The sequence below is a fragment of the Panthera onca genome, chromosome D3 (genome assembly GCF_046562875.1).
Source record: "Panthera onca isolate mPanOnc1 chromosome D3, mPanOnc1 haplotype 2, whole genome shotgun sequence".
NCBI classification, from domain to species: Eukaryota; Metazoa; Chordata; class Mammalia; order Carnivora; family Felidae; genus Panthera; species Panthera onca.
Genome location: NC_138350.1, coordinates 54,078,216 through 54,089,264, shown reverse-complemented (window position 1 = coordinate 54,089,264; position 11,049 = coordinate 54,078,216). Strand labels below are relative to the sequence as shown.

Here is an 11,049-nt window from a genome sequence, read left to right as displayed (position 1 = left end):
GTGGTTTATGGAACAATTTGTCATTGAGGGGTGTGGCTTATCTTCTCTTCTATGCTGCCCAACTGAGACGGAGTGCATCAGGTCTTTGATTCTTAGCACTTGGTCCCACTGGCATCTGAGGCCACATTTAAGGTCTCATTGTGGCTTTTATTGGTTGGCTGTGGACACTTGTGATTATTTGGAGGGCTTTTTCATTTCTTTCAGCCATCTCAGACTTCCCACAATCTTCTCAAGGAGGGTGGTGAATATAGAAACATTTCGGTTGCACTTCCTCCTTTTGCTGTTGGTGTGACAGACTTGAGTTGTGACATTTAGGGGGCTGTCTCAGATTATCTCCATATGAAATAGCTGTGTCACAATTTCTAATATGACATTATACCATGTTGGTTTAAGAGGCTTCTCTTTGAGGCTCAGCATCTTCCTGAGTTTCAACCAGAAAGTGAAGCTTATATATCCTTCTACTTTTATATCTTTACCCAAAATCTCTTAAAATTTTGCTATTTTCTATTATCCCTTATCCTGAGGCTAGGTCCACACTGGGCCAGTTTGGTTCAGGGTGCCTTCTTAGATATCTATAAGAGCATGTAACACTTTACTGGATACTTTTCATTTGCTCCTCTACACCCATTTCTGCACCATTCACCACCCTGCTCTGTATTTAAGGGTGAGTTATTTGGATTAAGTCAATGGGAACCCTTGCTCTCTGGATTTTAGGTCTTCATGGGAGACACCAGCAAGAGACTGGAGGGTAGGAAGAGAGTGATATTAAGGTATTTATTCTTCTACTTCCACTCCTACTAGGTTGCTGAAAGTGAGAATTCTTGTTAGATGATCCTCTTTTAGGGCTTTGCGTGGTTCTGCTAGTTTCTATTTCCCCTTACATCATTAGACTGTGGTGGCAACAACTACCTTTTATGTTATTCAAAATTTTTCACCAGTCATTTGGTTTCCCTTAAACCTTTAATTACATGTTGTAAATTGTCCTTTTATTTAGCTCTCCACATTGCCACTTTAGAATGCCTTCTTTTTGCTGATACTTTGATTGTTACAGTGTTTGATAGCATAATGGTACCAGGAAACATAACTTCGAACTGGGATTCTGAAATTGGCGTTCTCACATAACTAGAGAGCACTAGTGAGCACTGCTCACTAGACAGAAATGTAACATAGTAATCTGAGTCATGTGATGGCATTATCGTAATTCAAGTTATTACCAGTGGCATGGGATGAGGTTGATATGGAAAGTAAGGTGTTTGGAAATAAACTGTCTTTGTTAACTAGTCACTGTGGCAATAATAATGAATACAAAGGCTGGATGGTCTGTTGACTTTTCGGTTGACCCAATGCTAATTCAGAACATTAATGGAAAATGAGAAAGCTCCTATGTTAGCTTTCAAGGAACTCCTTATCTCCTAAAGTCAGGGAAAATATGGCAAAAATCAAGCCCACAGCTTGACTCTAATGAAGGCAGGGGTCCAGTACCAATTAAGTGCTTAACATTTCTAAATGTCTCATGCTAAGTTAAGGGCATTGATGGAGAAGCAGAGACTGTGCAGTAAAAAGAGAAACATTGGACAGACACAGACAAAGCTATGGAATTTGAGCCCCCAAATCCCAATGAACTTCCCTTCATGTCAGAGCCATTTTTCTTTTGTAGAAGCCAGGTAGATGCACTTTACTGTCAGATACAAGGTAAGGACAGTGATCACAATGAGCAACACCAGCAGAGTGACAATCACAGGAGATGTCCCATGGGCAACTGTGATGATGTCCAGTTGCTTGTGAGGTATCTAGGAATAAAACAGTTGGGCAGCCTATGACATACTTCTTGACATATATAGGCAGAAAGTCTCTAGATCTAGTGGGCAAAAAACCAAATCAGGTCTCCTTAAGGAATGCATACACTTGTACCTACTTTTAGAACTCAGCCACTTCCCAAACATAAAATACCTTAGATGAGGAACCGCTAATATAGTATGTGACTCTTCCTCCAGACCTTGCCCAGAAGGACCAAGAGGCATGACCACACGTATTAAGGAATTTACCCAGAACTTCCGGGCATTATTAGGTCTTGCTTCTGAAATGATGCTAATCTCTAGAGACCCAAAATGCCACCACAGTTCACTAGTTAGAATGAAGATTATGGAAATGCTTCCTGCTGGATTCATTGAAATCATATGCCAATCGTATGATTATTACCCTAATTCTAGAAAGTACAGTGCAAATGGATATACTTAACATTTAGTGGAATCCCCACATTGGCACTGTGACCAATGAAGTGGGGGTTACTATGGTATAAAAGCCAAGTAGAAGTCCCCGTTTCTAATTCTCTTTCTGAGAAAGTAAACCAAAAGTAATAATGCCACGTCTTGGGGAATTTTAATGAGTAGTGCCGTGATCAAAGACCTGAAGAAAATAAGGTACTGATCCCTATCCCATCACCACTTTTGTGCAAAGTCACCCAGGTCCTGAGAATGATTGTAGGGCTGCTGAAAAGTCAGTTGGTGCTCTGCAGCTGTGGTTCCAGATGTGGAATCTTTACTGAAACAAACCAGTAGATCCCCTAGTCCATGATATACAACTATAGACTTAACAAATCCTCCTTTTTTTTCAATTCCTATCAGTAAGTATAATCAGAAACAAGTTAGATTCACTTGGAAGATAGCAGTATGCTTTCACGTCCTTCCATAACAATGTGTCAAATCTTCATCTCTCTGTCCTTAAGATAGAGATGTCCCTGTGAGAAAGGACATACTATAAGTAATGAGCAGGCAGCCTCTGGCAGAGGCAACTTAAGGATGCCTCATAGCATTCACATTGGGGCTGCTCCCAGTCAATGACTGAGCATGAAAGCGGTAGATTGGCATTGACCCTAGAGTCAGGCCATTTCTGCCCAACATTGTGCCAAAAAATGGACAAATTCTCCCCCCCACCCCCCGGAGCTCCCCATTGGCTTGGCTGAGACATTCTCAGAGCTGAAGAACAGCCAGGGGCTTGTCCTACCACTCACTCTCCTTTCACAGGTATCACACCTACATCTTTTGGCTTTTTTTTTTTCTTTTTTTGAATGAGTTGCTTGTTTTCTTGTTTTTGAGTTTTCACAGTTCTTTGTATATGTTGGATGTAAGCCCTTTATCAGATATGTTTTGAAAGTATTTTCTTCCAGTCTGTGTCTTGACTTTTCATTCTTTTAACAGAAGCTTATGAAGCACAGATGGTTTTAATTTTAATGAAGTACAACTTACCAATTTTGTCTTTCATGGATCATACTTTTGTGTTGTATCTAAAAAGTCATCAACCCCAAAAATTAAAAAATAAAAATAAATCGTCATTTTGGTCTATGATAAATTTTAAGCTAATTTATCGTGAGAGTCTAAGGCAAGTAATTGGATTTATTTATTTATTTTTGCATGTGGATGTCTAGCAGTTCCAGGGACCATTTGTTGAAAAGACTAGCTTTCTCCACTGAGCTGCTTTTGTTACTCTGTCAAAAATTAATTGACTCTATTTGTTTGGGTCTATGTGTATATTCTCTATTCTGTACCTTGATCTATTCTTTCATTCTTTCACTAATACGATGCTGTCCTGATTATTATAATTATTATGTCCTTAAAGTCAGGGAGTGTCAGCTTTCAGTTTGTTTACTTTGTTCTTCATTTCTTTTTTTTTTTTAAGTTCCCCTTTGTTTCTATCACTTTTTGGGTTTTTTTTTTTTAATTTTTTATTTTTTTCATTTTTTGGTTTTAATTGAGCATTTTGTATGATTCTGTTTTCTCTTTTATGATATCAAATATAATTCTTAAAAACATTTTTAAAGGTCACCCTAGAGTTTTTAGTATACATTTGTGACTAATCTAAATTTACTTTCAAATAATTCTACACTGCTTCCTGGGTAGAGCCCTGTGTAGACAGTGCCTTTATTAAGTTTTCCTCAGTGTCCTCATTTGAGTATTCCATCAACTGCCTGACAGGTTACCAACTAAGGAAAACAAGTCCTCTTTTTTCTGACTCTCTTCCTCCATTTCCTGGTGATTATCATGACCAGATAATTTACTGTGAAATATGTGAAATATTCACAAGTAAATATGTAGAAGAAACAATAATTAATTACCTATTTGGAGATGAGTTTTATATATTCCTATAAAATGGACTCCCTCAGTCGTGCGTTGTGAAGAGCACTGATTTTAGTCACAATTTTGTTTGAATATTATTCCACCAATTACTAATTGTGCCTCTGGGCAAGTCATATAACCTGTTCCAAATAGCAGCTCTTTGTTTTGTTTTGTTTTACATTTTATTTTATTTTAAAGAGAGAGAGGAAGTGCCTGAGCAGGGTAGAGGAGCAGAGAGAGAGAAAGAGAGAGAATCCTAAGCAGACTCCACGTGCAGCATTGAGCCTGCCTGACGTGGGGCTCCATCCCACGATCCCAGGATCATGACCTGAGCTGAAATCAAGACCTGGACGCTTAACTGACTGAGCCACACAGGCACTCCTGTTGTTTGTTGTTGTTCTTGACTTTTTTTTTTTTTAAGTAGGCTCCATGCCCAATGTGGGGCTTGAACTCATGACCCAGAGATCAAGAGTTGTGTGCTCTACCGACTGAGCCAGCCAGATGCCCCCACAGTTTCATTTAAAAAAGAGAGGATAGTATCTGTCCAAGAGATTAGCAAGTGATGATTCCATTGATCATAGACAAAGCCATGAGCAAAGAGATTTTTTCCCCTCTCAGTTTTTTCCGGTGAGAGGTAATTCATGATACCTGCTCATGATATGTATATATGTATGTATCTGCCTATCTATCTACCTATCCATCCAACCATCCATCTCATGTTTAAGTGACTTGCTTTGGCAATGGAACAAAGTTTCTCAGCAGAAGACTGACTAGAAGTTACCCTGTGGGAGAGGAAAGAACAACTCAAAAGAAGTCAAGATGATCAAACCTAGATTGGTGGCTGCCACTTGAAGGGCTGCTATGTGTGGGCAGCTGGGACACAGATCCTGGCATAGGTAATATGCCAAAACCACCAGATTAATTCTTTACTATACTACTTAGGTCTGTTTCCATGAGAGGTTGGAGATGTGAGAACTATGCCTTTAGCAGATTGCAAGTCTGGTACTTTTCACTATTATTATCAATTCTAGAGCACTAGATTCAATGCCATAGTCAATGCTATCTTACAGACAATATCTAAATGTGCTAAGACAGTGCTATGGATCATATGAAATCATGGCTGTCTTACAAAACAGCAATTTAAAGTGTACCTGGGTGGCTCAGTCGGTCAAGCAGCTGACTCTTGATTTCAGTTCAGGTCATGATCTGAGGGTTCTTGAGCTCAAGCCCCACCCACATTGGTTGCATACTGACCATGTGGAGCCTGCTTGGGATTCTCTCTCCCCTCCTCTCTCTCTGCCCCTCCCCCGCTTGTGCCCATACGCTGTCTCTCTCTCTCTCTCTCCCTCTCAAAATAAATAAAAGTTTAAAAAATTAAAATATTTAAAAAATAAAATTATAACTTAATTTTCCCCCAATACTGAAGAAATTAGTGTTGATAATCAAGCTTATTAAATTACATGAAATTTACAGGCTATATCTTTATTAAGCATTCCCTTCATACTCGCTTTTGCTTTACGTTTACGTAACTTTTTCTCACAACAAATTTAAAGTCATGTGCAACACAATATATAATGAAAGCTAATGTAATATAAATGACAGTAGAAAATAAAGACCAAAGGGCTAACAAGGTTGCTACAATTAGGCTTAATGTCTATTAGGATAAAAAGAGAAACTGAATAGCTATATACATCTCATAATTTATACATGGTTTGCACTCATTCCTTGGGTTAAACTGCCTGTCAGATCTCTCCTGATACCCCACTAAACCGCTCTCTCTCTCTCTCTTGCATACACACATTAATTTTCTACCCATCATTTTGTATAGATCCATTGAGTGATATGATGGACAGTATTATCTACCATTAACGTAGTGGTACATTTCATATATCTTTTAATCAAAGCTCCCTTTGATAAATTTGAAAGAGTAATGTTAACTGTAAAAATGACCGCATTACATGGGAAGCTAATAATTTTCAAATAGGTAACTTGATGTTGGTTGCACCTGATTCAGGAAAATATCTGAAACCACACAGAAAAGGCTCCAAATTCTGCCTCTTTAAAACAACATACACTTTGTAAATAGTGTCCTTTCAAGCAAACTTTGATAAAACTGCCCAGAGAGAGTTTGAGGTTATATTCTCTGATGAAGTACTGGGTTGTATATATTCTATAAAGTACATGGATTGAAAGCAGATCCATATGCGTTATGACAAGTAGATGAGATGAGTGGAATCTTGTGATGAAAATGCAGGGACAGCTTGCCTGAATAAATGACCACAACCTCACACAGGGTGACAACCAGGGGATCTGTAGGAATGTTTAGTATTTAGAATCATTGAAGATTTACTTTAGAAAGCTGTAACGGTAGTCTTTAGCACATGAATAGGTATAAGATTGTCTCCAAATTCTACACCATTGATGATGGAGCAAAATGGTTTTGGTCTTAAAATATTTTAAACTATATGTCATTATAGAGAAACATTAGTAATGCTCTCTTTGAACTTCTTACTTTCTCATTGTACATCAGTGTGAATTACTTACAATATAAAACTGAATCAAGCTGCTGTAAAAAGTAATTTGATATAAGCAAATTGAATTTTGGAGAATGTCTTGCCAAACACAATAATGTTTAATTTAGAGAAATTGATATCATGCCACTTTTTCAGATATAATTAAATACTGGTTCCAACTGTCTATTGAGGACCCTGCTGGTCCATGTTAATACATCATTATTATCAATAAATAGAAGAATCCAGCTAATTCTCTATGGCAGGTGTGGTAATGCATTTATTTAATATAAAAGCAGCTCTAAATAGTTCTGGTGTAAGTTAAAAAGGGGGCCCAAACACTCTCTTGTTAAATCTAATTCTTGAAATGGTCTAATAGGGTCAGAGATAAATTAAAACAGTTTCATGCACAGATCTTAAAGACTAATCGGATAAAGGCTTATTAGGAAGAGAAAGCCATGAACAATTGGAGAACAAGTTTATAGTTGACATGTTCTCATACAATGGAAGACTGTTTAGATTTAACCATATATCTTCACAATATCTTTACTATTTTCTTTCTTCCTAAAGTACATCATCCAGCATGGGTCCGCTAATGATAAACTTTTGCTATTTCAAAATACGGTTTTCTTTGCTCTCATTCTTGAATGATAGTTTTGCAGGGAATGTATTTTTATTTGATCTATTTCCTCTGTGTACTGTTGATATGTCATGCTGGTCTTTATCTTTTCTTGTTGCTATAGAAAAATCTGCTATTTCTGTTCTATTTTTGTAGAAAATCTGTTTTTCTATTTGCTAATAAGATGACCTTATCTATCTGTTATTTTTTATAATTGATCTGGTATTGATTTAATTTTACAGTGTCTGATTTCTGTCTTATTTGAACTTTGGCTCCAATCCTTCCCTGAATTACTGAGATATTCCTGTATTTAAAAATCTCACTTTTGTTTATTCAAAGTTAATAGGTGTTTTAGTTTTCTATTTCAAATTACCCCAAATGCAAAACCATTTATTAGCTCATAGTTCTGTAGGTCTGAAGCCCAAGAGAGGTTGACTGCTCAGAGATTTACAGGCCAAAATCTGTAAATCTGTAAACCTGTTGGCAGGATGCATTCTCATTTGGAGCACAGTCCTCCTCCAAGTCTATGCAGATTGTTGGTAGAATGCAGTCCCTTGAGGTTGTAGGACTGAGGTCTCCATTTTCTTGCTGACTGTCAGCTGGGGTCATTCTCAGGTCTGAGAGGCTGCCTGCGCTCCTTGCCACATGGTCCCTCAATCTTCAAAGCTGACAATGGAGAATATGCCTGGTGTCAGATCCTTCTGATGTTTTAAATCTCTGACCCCAGGAAGAGGCCAGTTCCTTTTATTTTATTTTATTTTATTTTATTTTATTTTATTTTAATATTTTTAAATGTTTATTTACTTTTGAGAGAGAGACAGACAGACAGACAGACAGAGCATGAGTGGGATAGGGCCGAGAGAAAGGGAGACACAGACTCCGAAGCAGGCTCTAGGATCTGAGGTGTCTGCATAGAGCCTGACACGAGGCTCGAACTCACAGATCATGAGTTCATGACCTGAGCCAAAGTGGGACACTTAACTGACTGAGCCACCCAGGTGACCCGAGGCCAGTTCCTTTTAATAGTTCACCCAATTAGGTTCAAGCCACTCTGGATCAGCTCCCTTGTTAAAGTCAATTGTATCATATAGCAAGCTAATGAAAAGAATAAAATCCATCATATTCAAAGTCCAGAGGACTAGGCAGGTCATATATACCAGGTGGTAGGGTCCTTGGGATTCATCTCAGAATTCTGCCTATCATAATATATATATAGCAATTATCAATGAGTTCTAATCAATTAAGAGAAAACTGTCAAGAATGAAGTTTCTAGTAGGTAAAGTTTTGTTCTGGGGGAAAAAATCTAGGTATTGTTTTAATATATTCACATAAATACTTTGAACCCTCATGAATATATATTTACTGGCATGCAAATGATTCATTTGATTTAAAATAACATTGTATTGCTAACATGTCAAATTTAAATAATTAATGGAAGGAGATGGGGAAGTGGAGGGTGCATTCTGGAATCTATTTTTTTTTTTAATTACAAAAAGAGCTCTGCTTCTGCATATATTAATTTAAGATTAAGACCTCTCTCTAATTTGCTTGTTATTGCTTCCTCTTTTACATCTATGGCTGGAATAATCTTATTCCAGGTATGGCCTTGCAGATTTCCCACCACTGTAAAGGATTACTAATTGAATTGCTTCTTAAAGTAATAGATTTTGATCACTTAACCTTGGCAGGCCTTTGCCTGTTCTCAGTGTTGCCTGGAAATATGATTTGTCTGTGTAAGAATGCTAATTCTTATCCTGATGCTATATTTTAAACTATCTTTAGTTTATCATCTAGCGGTTGGTTTCATCCAAGAAGGCTAGCTGGTGACGCCCTAGTGTTTTTAAGGGGTATTTCAGGTCACAGTATTTATATTCCCTGAAGACGAAACAAATATTTTATGCTTTGTGAGACGGACCGTGCTTAAAAATTGGTTTTTATTAGAAATAGACCCTTACACAAATGGCTTGAATTCATTGCTTTCCCCACCTCAAGCTCCGGTCATACAAAGTTTTCCTTTCGTCCCTAATAGTTTGTTCAGGTTTTTCAATAGTAAAGTCACCTTAGAAGCAACAACCAAAGCAAACGGAGCTTACCACTTACAGTCTTTCTTGTTTTGTACCAAGGGGCAAGGAAACACGCTGGAAGGCTTCCCTTTGATAGAAATGATAACGAGGATACCAGAAACCGCCTTTGGAGAGTAAGAAACAAAGTCCTCCTATCTTCGAGTTGAAGGCTGTGATCCCTTGATTCTCGCAATAAGTACTGTAGGAAAGGTATTGACTCGGGCCCACACCTCCCTCTTCAGTAAAGAGAAGCAGTTTGGCCGGGCAAGTAGGTTAGGAAAGGAAAAGCGCGCGGAGGTGGCCGCTCGCTAGGGGCCAGGCGCTCGGAGTCCCCACGTGGGCTGGTCTGCGGCGGAAACGCAGAGCTGGCACACCACCCGCCCGGGAGGCCCAGGGAGCGCGCGCCCGGAGATCCGGAGCGGGCCGCCTCCCGCCCGCGGTTGCCCGGACACCGGGTAACAGACCCGGAGGGCCTCGGCCGGCGCCGCTGAGGCGGCGGGGTGGGCAGGGGCGGCGCTGGGAGACGGGCGGAGACGGGCGGAGTCGGTGAGTCGGCGCTGCGCGCTCCTCCTGGCCGCCTGCACGGCTCCCCCGGCAGCATCTAGGCCTGCGCCCCAAGTTACACCCCATTCGGGTCAATCCTTAATCAGTGTGGTAAGGCTGATACTCGGTGAGTTTGAGAAAAATCCCCGTGGCGTGGGGAAGGGGGTGTAAAGTCTCCCTCCACTGGCCACCCAGCTGTACTTCACACTGTCTAGAACTGCATCCCTAGGCTCTTATTCTTTTAAAGTAATTATTTCTACCTTTTATTTTGCTTATAAGGCCTCCTTGTGGTGGCTCATGTAGTATTATTTTGAATTGCTATTTGTTTTTCTTCTTTTGATATTTTATCTGTCCAGTGTCTGCCCAAATACTGCACACCCTATTTAGGGCTGGGAATTTTTTTGTCCTGCAGCACCTCAAATAAGATGCTCCACAATAACACTTCCTTTCTACAGATGAGGAAAATGAGGCACACAGCTAGCTGATAGATGACTTGGCCAAGGCCTGAAAATTAGGAAGCTTAAAATCCAGGAGACTAAGGGTGTCCTCACTTCCAATTCAAAGCATTTTCAATTGCTTTCTCGACATTCTTGAATGCTCAGTAAATATTTGTGGATTGACTTGGTAACCACCCAGGCCTACTTACTATTGCATGATCTGTCTGGGCATCTTGACCCAAATGTAGCATTCTAAGCGATATCCATCCCCTCCCCCCCCCCCCCCCCCCAGTCATTTCTTAGTCCTACTGTGGCAAATAGATTTTAGGACATCACTTACCAAAGTTAAAAACTCAAAGACAAATGAATGGCCAATTGTGAGACACATCCAACAACCTGAAGGATTTTGAGCTTTTAGTTTATGTTAAATTATACTCTAGACTTTATATGTGAGACTAGTGCATTTCTATCTTGAATGTATAATACTTCTTAATCCTGAATACATACTTCTCACTTTATTATTGCACTATTAAGGTTTTTATTATTAACCATATCCAGCTAATTTCCAGAACTATCAAAACTATGAGTCTGAACATTAATCTACCGATTTACCTGGGTTAAGTCCCATTATGTTGGTAACTGTCACAGTTCTTATACACAACCCAGCCTTTTCTCTTCTGCTCTTGCCTCAGATTGGACATAACCTCAGACTCAACTAACTTGTCACTAAATCCTCAGAGTTTGTTCTTTCTTCTCTATTCCCGA

General features: G+C 39.2%; 1 protein-coding gene across 4 annotated transcripts in view; it reads left to right on the top strand.

Moving 5' to 3' along the window:
• Positions 1 to 9,527: 9,527 nt before the first annotated feature.
• The window catches only part of CCDC178 (coiled-coil domain containing 178), a 434,788-nt gene continuing 433,266 nt past the window's right edge, over positions 9,528 to 11,049 (top strand). The window contains exon 1 of one of the 4 annotated variants that reach the window (XM_060613559.3): positions 9,528 to 9,850. The gene's annotated coding sequence lies outside the window, so the exon portion shown is untranslated. Of the gene's footprint in view, positions 9,851 to 9,870; positions 9,975 to 11,049 lie in introns of those variants that run through there. The other 3 variants (XM_060613563.3, XM_060613562.3, XM_060613560.3) reach the window with 3 other exon arrangements.